The sequence below is a fragment of the Fulmarus glacialis genome, unplaced genomic scaffold (assembly GCF_000690835.1).
Source record: "Fulmarus glacialis isolate BGI_N327 unplaced genomic scaffold, ASM69083v1 scaffold42367, whole genome shotgun sequence".
Lineage (NCBI taxonomy): Eukaryota > Metazoa > Chordata > Aves > Procellariiformes > Procellariidae > Fulmarus > Fulmarus glacialis.
Window position 1 is genome coordinate 1 of NW_009225843.1, and position 8,520 is coordinate 8,520.

The following is an 8,520-nucleotide window of genomic DNA, read 5'->3' on the forward strand; positions in this document are numbered from 1 at the left end:
CCCCCCCTCCCGGAATAACCTGTTTTCTGTGAACTGGGAGAGCTTTTTGGGCTCTGGGTTCAGAACTGCTGTGTTTTGCCAAGGAATAAAAATGGAGTATACTCTGCTGCAGCGTGGTATCGTGTCTTTGGGTTGCTAGATCCGAAAATAGGATTTTAAGTGCTTAGTGTTTCTGGCCCGCTGTAACATTGGAAGTCGGTTTTCTACAATTAGTTGGCACGTGTGTTATATCAGAGATCAGTGTACGTATTTGTGGTATGTGCCTTAACATCCTTCAGTTTACTATATCCAAAAGTTGTGTTTTTCTCAGTAATAGCGCATCTTCAATCTCCCTTTCAGTACCTATCTTTTGTAAAGTTTGTATGTTCCTTTTTTTTCAGGAACTGCTTCTGACCTTTAAAACTTTACTCTCCCTTACATCAAAGGTATAAGACTTGTAACAAAACTTCTCGCCTGGACTACTATGATTTTGACTGATACTCATCTTTCACTTGTTCCAAATGTATCAGGATGTTTCTTTGCTTGAAATGAATCATATTAATCTTGTCTCACTGCCTTTTCCAGAGGCATATGCACAGTTTCCAATTCTGTTTTCAAACAGCTATGGTTTTTTCCCTAGTGTTTGTATATGCTACTTTTAAAATTAAATAGTTTTTACAAATCTGTGTTCTGGCTAATGTTTAATACCAAGTCATTAGCCACATTTAACTTCCAGCCATCAGTTAAGTATTTTTATCTGTTCTTGTTGAGAGCCACATTTTTTTTGCTGGTTTTTTCCCAAGTATTAGTTATGAGATGGGAGATGCCTTAAAATATGGTTTGATGGATGGCATATACTGTACATAGAGTATTGCAGTGATGGATGCTTGTGTGGCAAAAATGGGCATCTTTGGCTTATAGCTAAGTAGGTTCTCAAAGTAACTGCATTGGGAATAAATTTAAATTAAGAGGATTTAAGTCTGCAAGATTTTCTTTAAAAAGTAAGCCGATCATTCATATGGTGCTTAGTAACTTTTCAAAGAAAATCTTGCAGATTTTTGAACCTCGTAGATTTCCAAACTGCTATATCTCTGCTTTTTTTGCCCCTTTCAACAAGTGGAGTGTGTGTGTGTCTCTAACGTAGGTATGTACTTCTGAGCAGTGTTAGAAAGGTACCTAAATTAAAAAAAAAAAATCCACTACAACACAAGGACTGTACATACAGTGATGTAAAACTGAATCTTGAGCACTTACAAATAAAAAACCTTTGAGACTAGAAAACCAGTTTACAGTTGCAATTTAAAAATACAGATTCACAAGTTTGATATTGCAGGGAAAACTTTTGTTGCTGAACTTGGGAATTTAAATCCTTTAAAAAAAAAAACTGCTAACTTTTGCATCTTGTCCCTCTCAGTCCTAGAGCTTGGTTTGGATTTAGTCTAGAGGGTCCCTAATTCAGGTTATTGGTCAGTTCTGTATTTGCAGAAGACCAAAGTTTACCTGGGAAGGGTCTAGCTGACTCTAGGGTTTAGTGTATGTTTTTAGGGGATGTGGGTTTCATAAGGTACTGGGGATAAACGCTGAACTTCTACTGTAGGAATTCTGGTTTCTTATACCTTTACAACTTGGAGAAAATTATTTTATTATTAGATTTCAATTTCGTATGATTTAGTGTGTAGTTCTTGCATCTTCTCTGTAGGCTGCTTGATTATCTCCATTGTGTCACCTCAGTGTCTTGCTTAGCTGCTTTAGCAGGAACAGCCTTTCAGTGCTTTTTCCAACAATGTAATGATACTACTTTAACCTTTCTCCTCACCCTAACTAGTGCCCTCTCTGAGACGACTTGGCCAAAAGTCATTTAGATTTATTATTTGACAAATGGAGTAATTCTGCTGTGTAGATTTTGCTGACAGATAAACAGTGCACACCTGTCTCCAAGGATTTGGCTTTTCTGTCTTTACTTAAACTGTAGCAGCAGGCTGAAGTAAAATACATCTGTCTCTGCATATGGATGTATGCACTGACAAAACATCCGTGGTTACATTGAATTTGTAGAACTTCAAGTAGAACTTGAACTAGGGCAATTCACAGAAATCCTCTCCCTGAGCAGTAAGTGACGTATCTGACAACATGACTTTGTTCTCTTCCTGAATAGCAACAAGTTTCCTTAAAACGAATTGGCATATGAATGTGTTTAAAGTTCTCTTAAAAACTTGATGCGCTATGTTCTTCTTCAAGCACGCATTTCTTCCAAGACTTTTTGGAGAAAATCAGAAAAAGGAGTGTTGAATTCTGATGAACTCAAATCATAGTAACTTGTGGTTTAGTTGGCAATGTCAGGTGTGTTTATAGGAACAGCAAGGAGATGAAATCATGGTCCAAACTAGGATTTTCATGAAAAAAATGCAAGTTAGGTAGAGGACCTTCAAAAACAGTGCAGGTTATTTTCTATTATTGGTGTTGTGAGATGGGGCAGAGAAAGATTTTGCTTTTTTCCAATTGATGGTGTGAAATACCTCTGTACTGCACCTTTCGTTGCATCTCCATAAGAGATGTAAGTAGAGTTTTGAACCGTATCTGTTTGCTTGCAGAATCATGATTTACTGTTTCTTGCTTTGTAGAACTCCCAAATACAAGTGAATAGATAATCACTCTTACAACATACTCTTACTGTGTTAATGAACTAAAATAATCTAATTTTCAGGTTTTTTTCTTTTTTAGAATTCTAATAAAAAATAACATTCTGGCAAAATGCTGGTGTACGGCTTGCTCAAATTCTCATATGGAATTAAAATTCTGCTGAAGCTAAACTGCCTTTTACGTATTCCTGAATATAATTTCAGGAGCTCTGGGGAATTACTGGCTCAAGATAAAGAAGTCTGATGTGCTGACTTCTGTTTTTTGTTTACTTTTGTATTGGTTTTGTACATAAATTCAGCATTACTTTTTGGTTTTACTTGGGAGTAATGTTGAATGAACTCAAGTCATTAACACTCAGAAAACTGACTTAACTTTCTGGTAATTGTATATGCAGATTGCATCATTTTAAAGTTGTTGTTAACTTGACAATGAAGTGAACTTTACTCTTTTCTTGAAACTGATTTGTAATTGCTTCTAAAATGAAACTGATTCAGTGTGTTTGTGCACGTACGAGTGTTCCCTTCCTATCTGCGTGTTCCCATTTTTTGCCCACCGATATAGCAGACCAGCAAGGCATCTGTAACTTTCCAGACTTGTGTGCACGGTGGTCCACAATTTATCAGACTCCCAACTGAAATGCCATTCTTACTATTTAGCGGTACCACAGACCAACAGTAGGTAACTTAAAGTGGTCTTACGGGAATTTGTGGCATACACAGGATAGTCTTGGGAATAAGAATACTAATTTAGAGACTTTTCACTAAAGTTAAAGGTAGCACAATGAAATTTATGTAAATAGCAACATGTTCACAAGGAAATTATTAACTGTGTGACTTTAGCATTTTGGAATTAAAATGTCAAAACTTATTGACATCTTATTTGGGTCATCGATGATGGCAAGACTAGTACCTTTGCATTGTGTTAGGTAAAAGGATGAATACGGAGGTACGCAAGCAACAGTGTCTGTGAAATTCCCCCTTAAGTAATGCTAAAACATTAAACATACCCTATCTTGATTCTTGCACCCAGTCTTTTCCAGATGATTACACCACTTCTGTTTCCCTAGAACAGCTCCAATTTCATATTCCCGAATCATGGTTATTGAATTTTCACTATGGTTTTCAGTGGTAAACACCTACTCTCATCTGTCTCTCTAAATACTGTTTTTTGAAGAACTTTGAATATGATTATGAAAATGAAAAGTTTGTTATAAATACAATTTTATTCTGAAGTTGCAAAAAATATGCATCAACCAGAATCTATTAAAATTGGCATTTCTATTGATACTAGTTTGGGACAAGTAAGACTTACTTGCAGATTATTGAGACTTTGCAAAATTCAAACTTTTTTCCTTAAGCAAGGGTTGATGTTTTTGACACCAGTGTTTGAATTGGGATTAGGATAGCTTAAAAAAAATGAAATGAGTGAGGTCCTGAAATAGTGTTTGATAGATGTTGAGCGATAAGTTGTTGCTTCTTTGGAATGATTTTTTTTTTTACACTTGTAAAATGTTTACCCCTGGTTGTTACAACTAATAATGAAATCATGTACGTTCTAGATGGTGAATTGGACGTTTTCACCAACAAATACTTGGTTGTTTTTAAAAAATCTGTGTCTGAAGTTGTGCGCTACCATGACATGCTAACACACTTCGTGCCTTTGTGTTTGTTGTCTTCCAGGGGTTTTGAGCATGTCCTTTTTGGATGTTTTCTGCTTGTGTTGTTTGTAGTCTTACTTCAAATTATCAAGTTTCTTGATGCAGTAAGCAAATTCAGGTCTTTTCTGGATTAGCAGGGCAGGAAGGAGGCAGTGCTTCCCCAGTTTCTTGCAGGGAACAGACTTAATATTGAAGTCTAATGCTGAAGACTTTGTTACCCGAATAGCATAATACAGAATAAGAATTCTCAGTGGCTGTTGCGTAAGCAACAGTGAAGACCTCTGCATCACACTTCCACTTCGGGGATGAGTGATGATTAGGGTTATACAGGGACTGATGTCCTAGGATTTTGGAAGCAGTAGTTGCAATGATGAATCTAGACCTTAGTATTTTAGGCTGATGTTGAATTTTTGCCCCTTCGTCTTGCATCAAATTAGTAGATTGATTTAAATTAACTCTACATTTTAAGGTAAGAAAAACGGTTTGGCAGAGTTTGTGTTACCATTGGGTAATTGTGGCTTCACAGAGGATCTACATGAAAAGCCTTCTCCTTAATGGGCTTTAATGGTAAGAATAAATCTGATCTCCAAAATGCCATATAGCAGAATTCTCTCACACCCACCTGGTAGGAATCTTAAGAGTTTTTGCCTCTTTCTTAGACGTGTTTTTTTCCCCTGATAAAACTGTCTGAACATGTCTAGCTTAATTTTCTGCCATTGCAGAGGCCTTGGGAATTGATGGCTTTCTTTGTTAACACTTTGTTTCATGTCTGTGCTTCACCTTTGCTTTTGCATTTTCTTGGATACCTGAGAATTGTCTTGTGAGAATGTGTCTCCTTGCCTTGTTCTCCCTTTTTTATTTTTATGTTTTGAGTTCTGGCCCTTTTTTTAAGGGCGTTTCAGACAATATGTTTTAGGGCCTGTAATGCTGGTGCTTGACTGCAAGTTGAATGGCTGGTTTCTCTGGGATATCGGTTGTATCCTCTGGGCACTTCCTCTGTTACATCTAGGCCCTGTTTGATTCCTGGATAGCTTTCATGTCACCATGCAGGGAAGATACTGACCTCAGCAGCTTATCGTTATTCTTTGTCTGAAAGCGTAGCGAAGGTATCATGTTTTCTGTGTAGTCCAACATCATCTGTGGTTCCTGTCAACCCTGTCACATGCATGCTTTGTATTCAGTGTCCTGTATTAAGCCTTGTCCACTTGTTTCATTGTGAACCTAGTGACTGTGATATAATTTGATCCACTGATATGTTTCTGGAGCCCAGAAACATTTGTGCAAAAAAGTGACTGTTCAGCAGCTTTCTAATTTGATATGTCTCTGTTCAGAATATAATATAATAAATGGGATGCAGGGACAGGAACTGTAAAGTCTCTTACCTCTAAGATCAGCAACGAGGGTAAGCACTGGAGTAAGTTGTCATCTTACATTTGTGTCATGCAGGGTTTTTCAGGCGTCACTGTTCATACATGATGCTGTTTCTTCAGATATACCAACTCTTCTTTGAGGCTGAATGCTTGAACGTCTTGAGTCTGAGGGTACAGTACACATGAGAGTAAAGCTACTACTATTCTTGCTATTTTGTAGCAAGTGGGCAAGTTCTTAGAAAGCTAGTATTATTCATTGCAGCCTATTTGCTAGAACTAGATAATCTCCAAATTGATAGAAATGCATGTTTTATTCTGAAAGGTGAATAGAGGTCTGTTGTCTTAATCCAGAAATGAGAAAACAACTGAATCATGACTGTAGGCTAGAAAGCACAAAACAAAAGAAACTAGCATGTGCCACTTGAACCCACATGTGGATTTCTTTGCTAAGTAGTTAGTATGGATATATTTTCCTTGCATTGTAAACATTGTCAGAAATCTCTACCTTGCCCTGCATGCTTTGAGAGCTGTTACATCACTGCTTTTAAAATTGATCACTTGATTAGGCACCGATGTCTTATTGACTTAAGGATTTTGATTGCACACTCTGAATCTGTACTAGTTTAAAGTCCATTTTGGTGCCAGGTGGGTTTCCAACACGGGCCGGTAGTTTCCTTGCATCTTGCAAATCAGACACTGTCAAAGGCAGACTTCTTAGAAGTAGGGTCCAAAACTAAGAAAATAATCCATAGTATGCAACACAAGTTAGCACACTGATTTTTGAAGTTGCTTTCTCACAGTTTAGGGTGCCGTTCATATTACTGAATCCAGTCTGACTGGACTGCCATTGAAAGAAATGGACCTGCTCCATCTACTGTCTTTTCTGACCCACTTTCTCACTACAGATCTAATGTAGCCAGGGCAAGTCAGGCCAGTTTCTTGACTCTACAAAAAAAGACTTGCTTAAGTGTTCAGTAGTGGTACAGTTCCTAAAAGGAATTATTATATGCCTTTGCATGTTGAGACTATTTCAGGCTAAGACTTTCTGATTACCTACTTAGATGTTGTTTTGTGGAGGTACTTTCCTTCTCTTTCCTTTGAATCTTAGGTGGCAGTAGGAATCTATTCTATATCTTCTTGCTACCTGTGGAAAGAAATACACTAATAATACCATAACTAACAATGTGGAATCACTCTGTGCCACTCTATTGAGGTCAAGATTTAGCTTACCCCTTACTGCCTGCATACAACTAGATGTTTTTGAGCTCTTAGGCCAGATACTGTCTGTTACATCCCAATTTTTCTGTGTCTGACTATACCCTTAGATCTCTAGGGATTGTGAACCAGGTAGACAAACCTTTGCGGGACTAATCTGCCTCCTTCGCCTTCCCACAAGCTTAATTTTGTTAGTAAGAAATCTTCGTGTGTATCCTTAATGAAACAGATTGCAAGGCTAGCAGTGGACTCAGTGTACTGGAAAGTCAATCAGTTCTCTGGCTACTTATCACCATTGTCTTAAGCTATGCCTTTGGCTCTTGCCTGAGTGTATGCCATTGTTTTCACGTAGTCTCTGAGCTGTCTGGTCCAGCCTTGTCAGTTGTTGGATTGGTCATAGGTAGAACTCTTTACAATGGGCTGTAGGATACATATTATATTTAAAAGACTGTGAAATGGATTGCAACTGTTGCTAGACAGACAAAAAGTCTTATTGATCTTTATGGTCTTTTGAGACTGTTTCAGTCCTGTATCTGAAAACTTCTGCTTCCCAGCAGTTGACTAAAAATGTAATTTTTATAGTTTTGACCAGACAACTGAAAGTTTTTCTAGTTTTGTTGTTTATCTGGGGGCTGAAGAAGACTTTGAAGTTTTGTTTTTGGAAAAGACTTCTAAAAAGAGCGAACTCACACCAGGATGTTGCATTATTGGTATTTACTCCTTACGATTTTGGCTTGTAGCTGATAGTATTCTTTTATGATGAATCTTCTGTTGTGTATTCTCTAGGATTGAAAATCCTAACGAGTTAGTCTTACATGGAAAGAACAGTTTACATTTTTTGATGTAAAGAACTAATCCCATTGGGATAATCTCACAACCATTTAGGTTTTGGGTTTTCGTTTGTTTGTTTTTTAATGTAGCTGTTGATTTGTCATGTTTTGAGACATTAATAAAAAGAATTAAAAACACTTCGAGTTTTTATGACATTTTTCTTCCTGTTCACGGGTGGCACAGAATGACCAGGCCAAGAAGCTCAGGTAGCTTCTACCTGGGTATTCCAGTTGGATATGAGCAAGTAAGCCTTAAAGCTGGAATTGTCTTCTCATTTATGAGGAGAGGGAATTTCAAAAAGAATGAGGTCTTCAGAGAAGCAGATAAACGTTTTCTTGTGAAGAAATGTGAGCAAATCTTTGTTGCTCAAAACAAGAATTGCACTGCCCCTTTGCAGTGTTATATCTGAAATCATCGAAGTGGGTCTTTCTGAGAAAATATTCTGTAGTAGTTTGAAAAAACTAATTAGTTCTTCATATTTAGACATTTACTGATCACTTTCTGGGTGGTTTTGTGAAAGACTTAATATACGATGGTCTAATCTCAAGAAAGGTGAAGTGGGGATTTTTGTCCTGGAAGCTGTCTCTGTTCAAGAACAGAAGTAGTTTTTTCACCAGCTACAATCAGTCACAAAACTGGCCTTTGAGCTGTGTGGGCATCTTTGCCTGAACAGCTGATTCCCAGTTTGCAGATGGGAGATTGCTGTGTGCTGCCATTATGGTTATGTTGTAGGTACAGGGTTTGTCCTGGCTCATGTTCTTCCCAGACACTTAACTTTTGTTTTCAGTTTTGTTTGTTCATCATTAAGGAGATTTCCCCCCCCCCCCC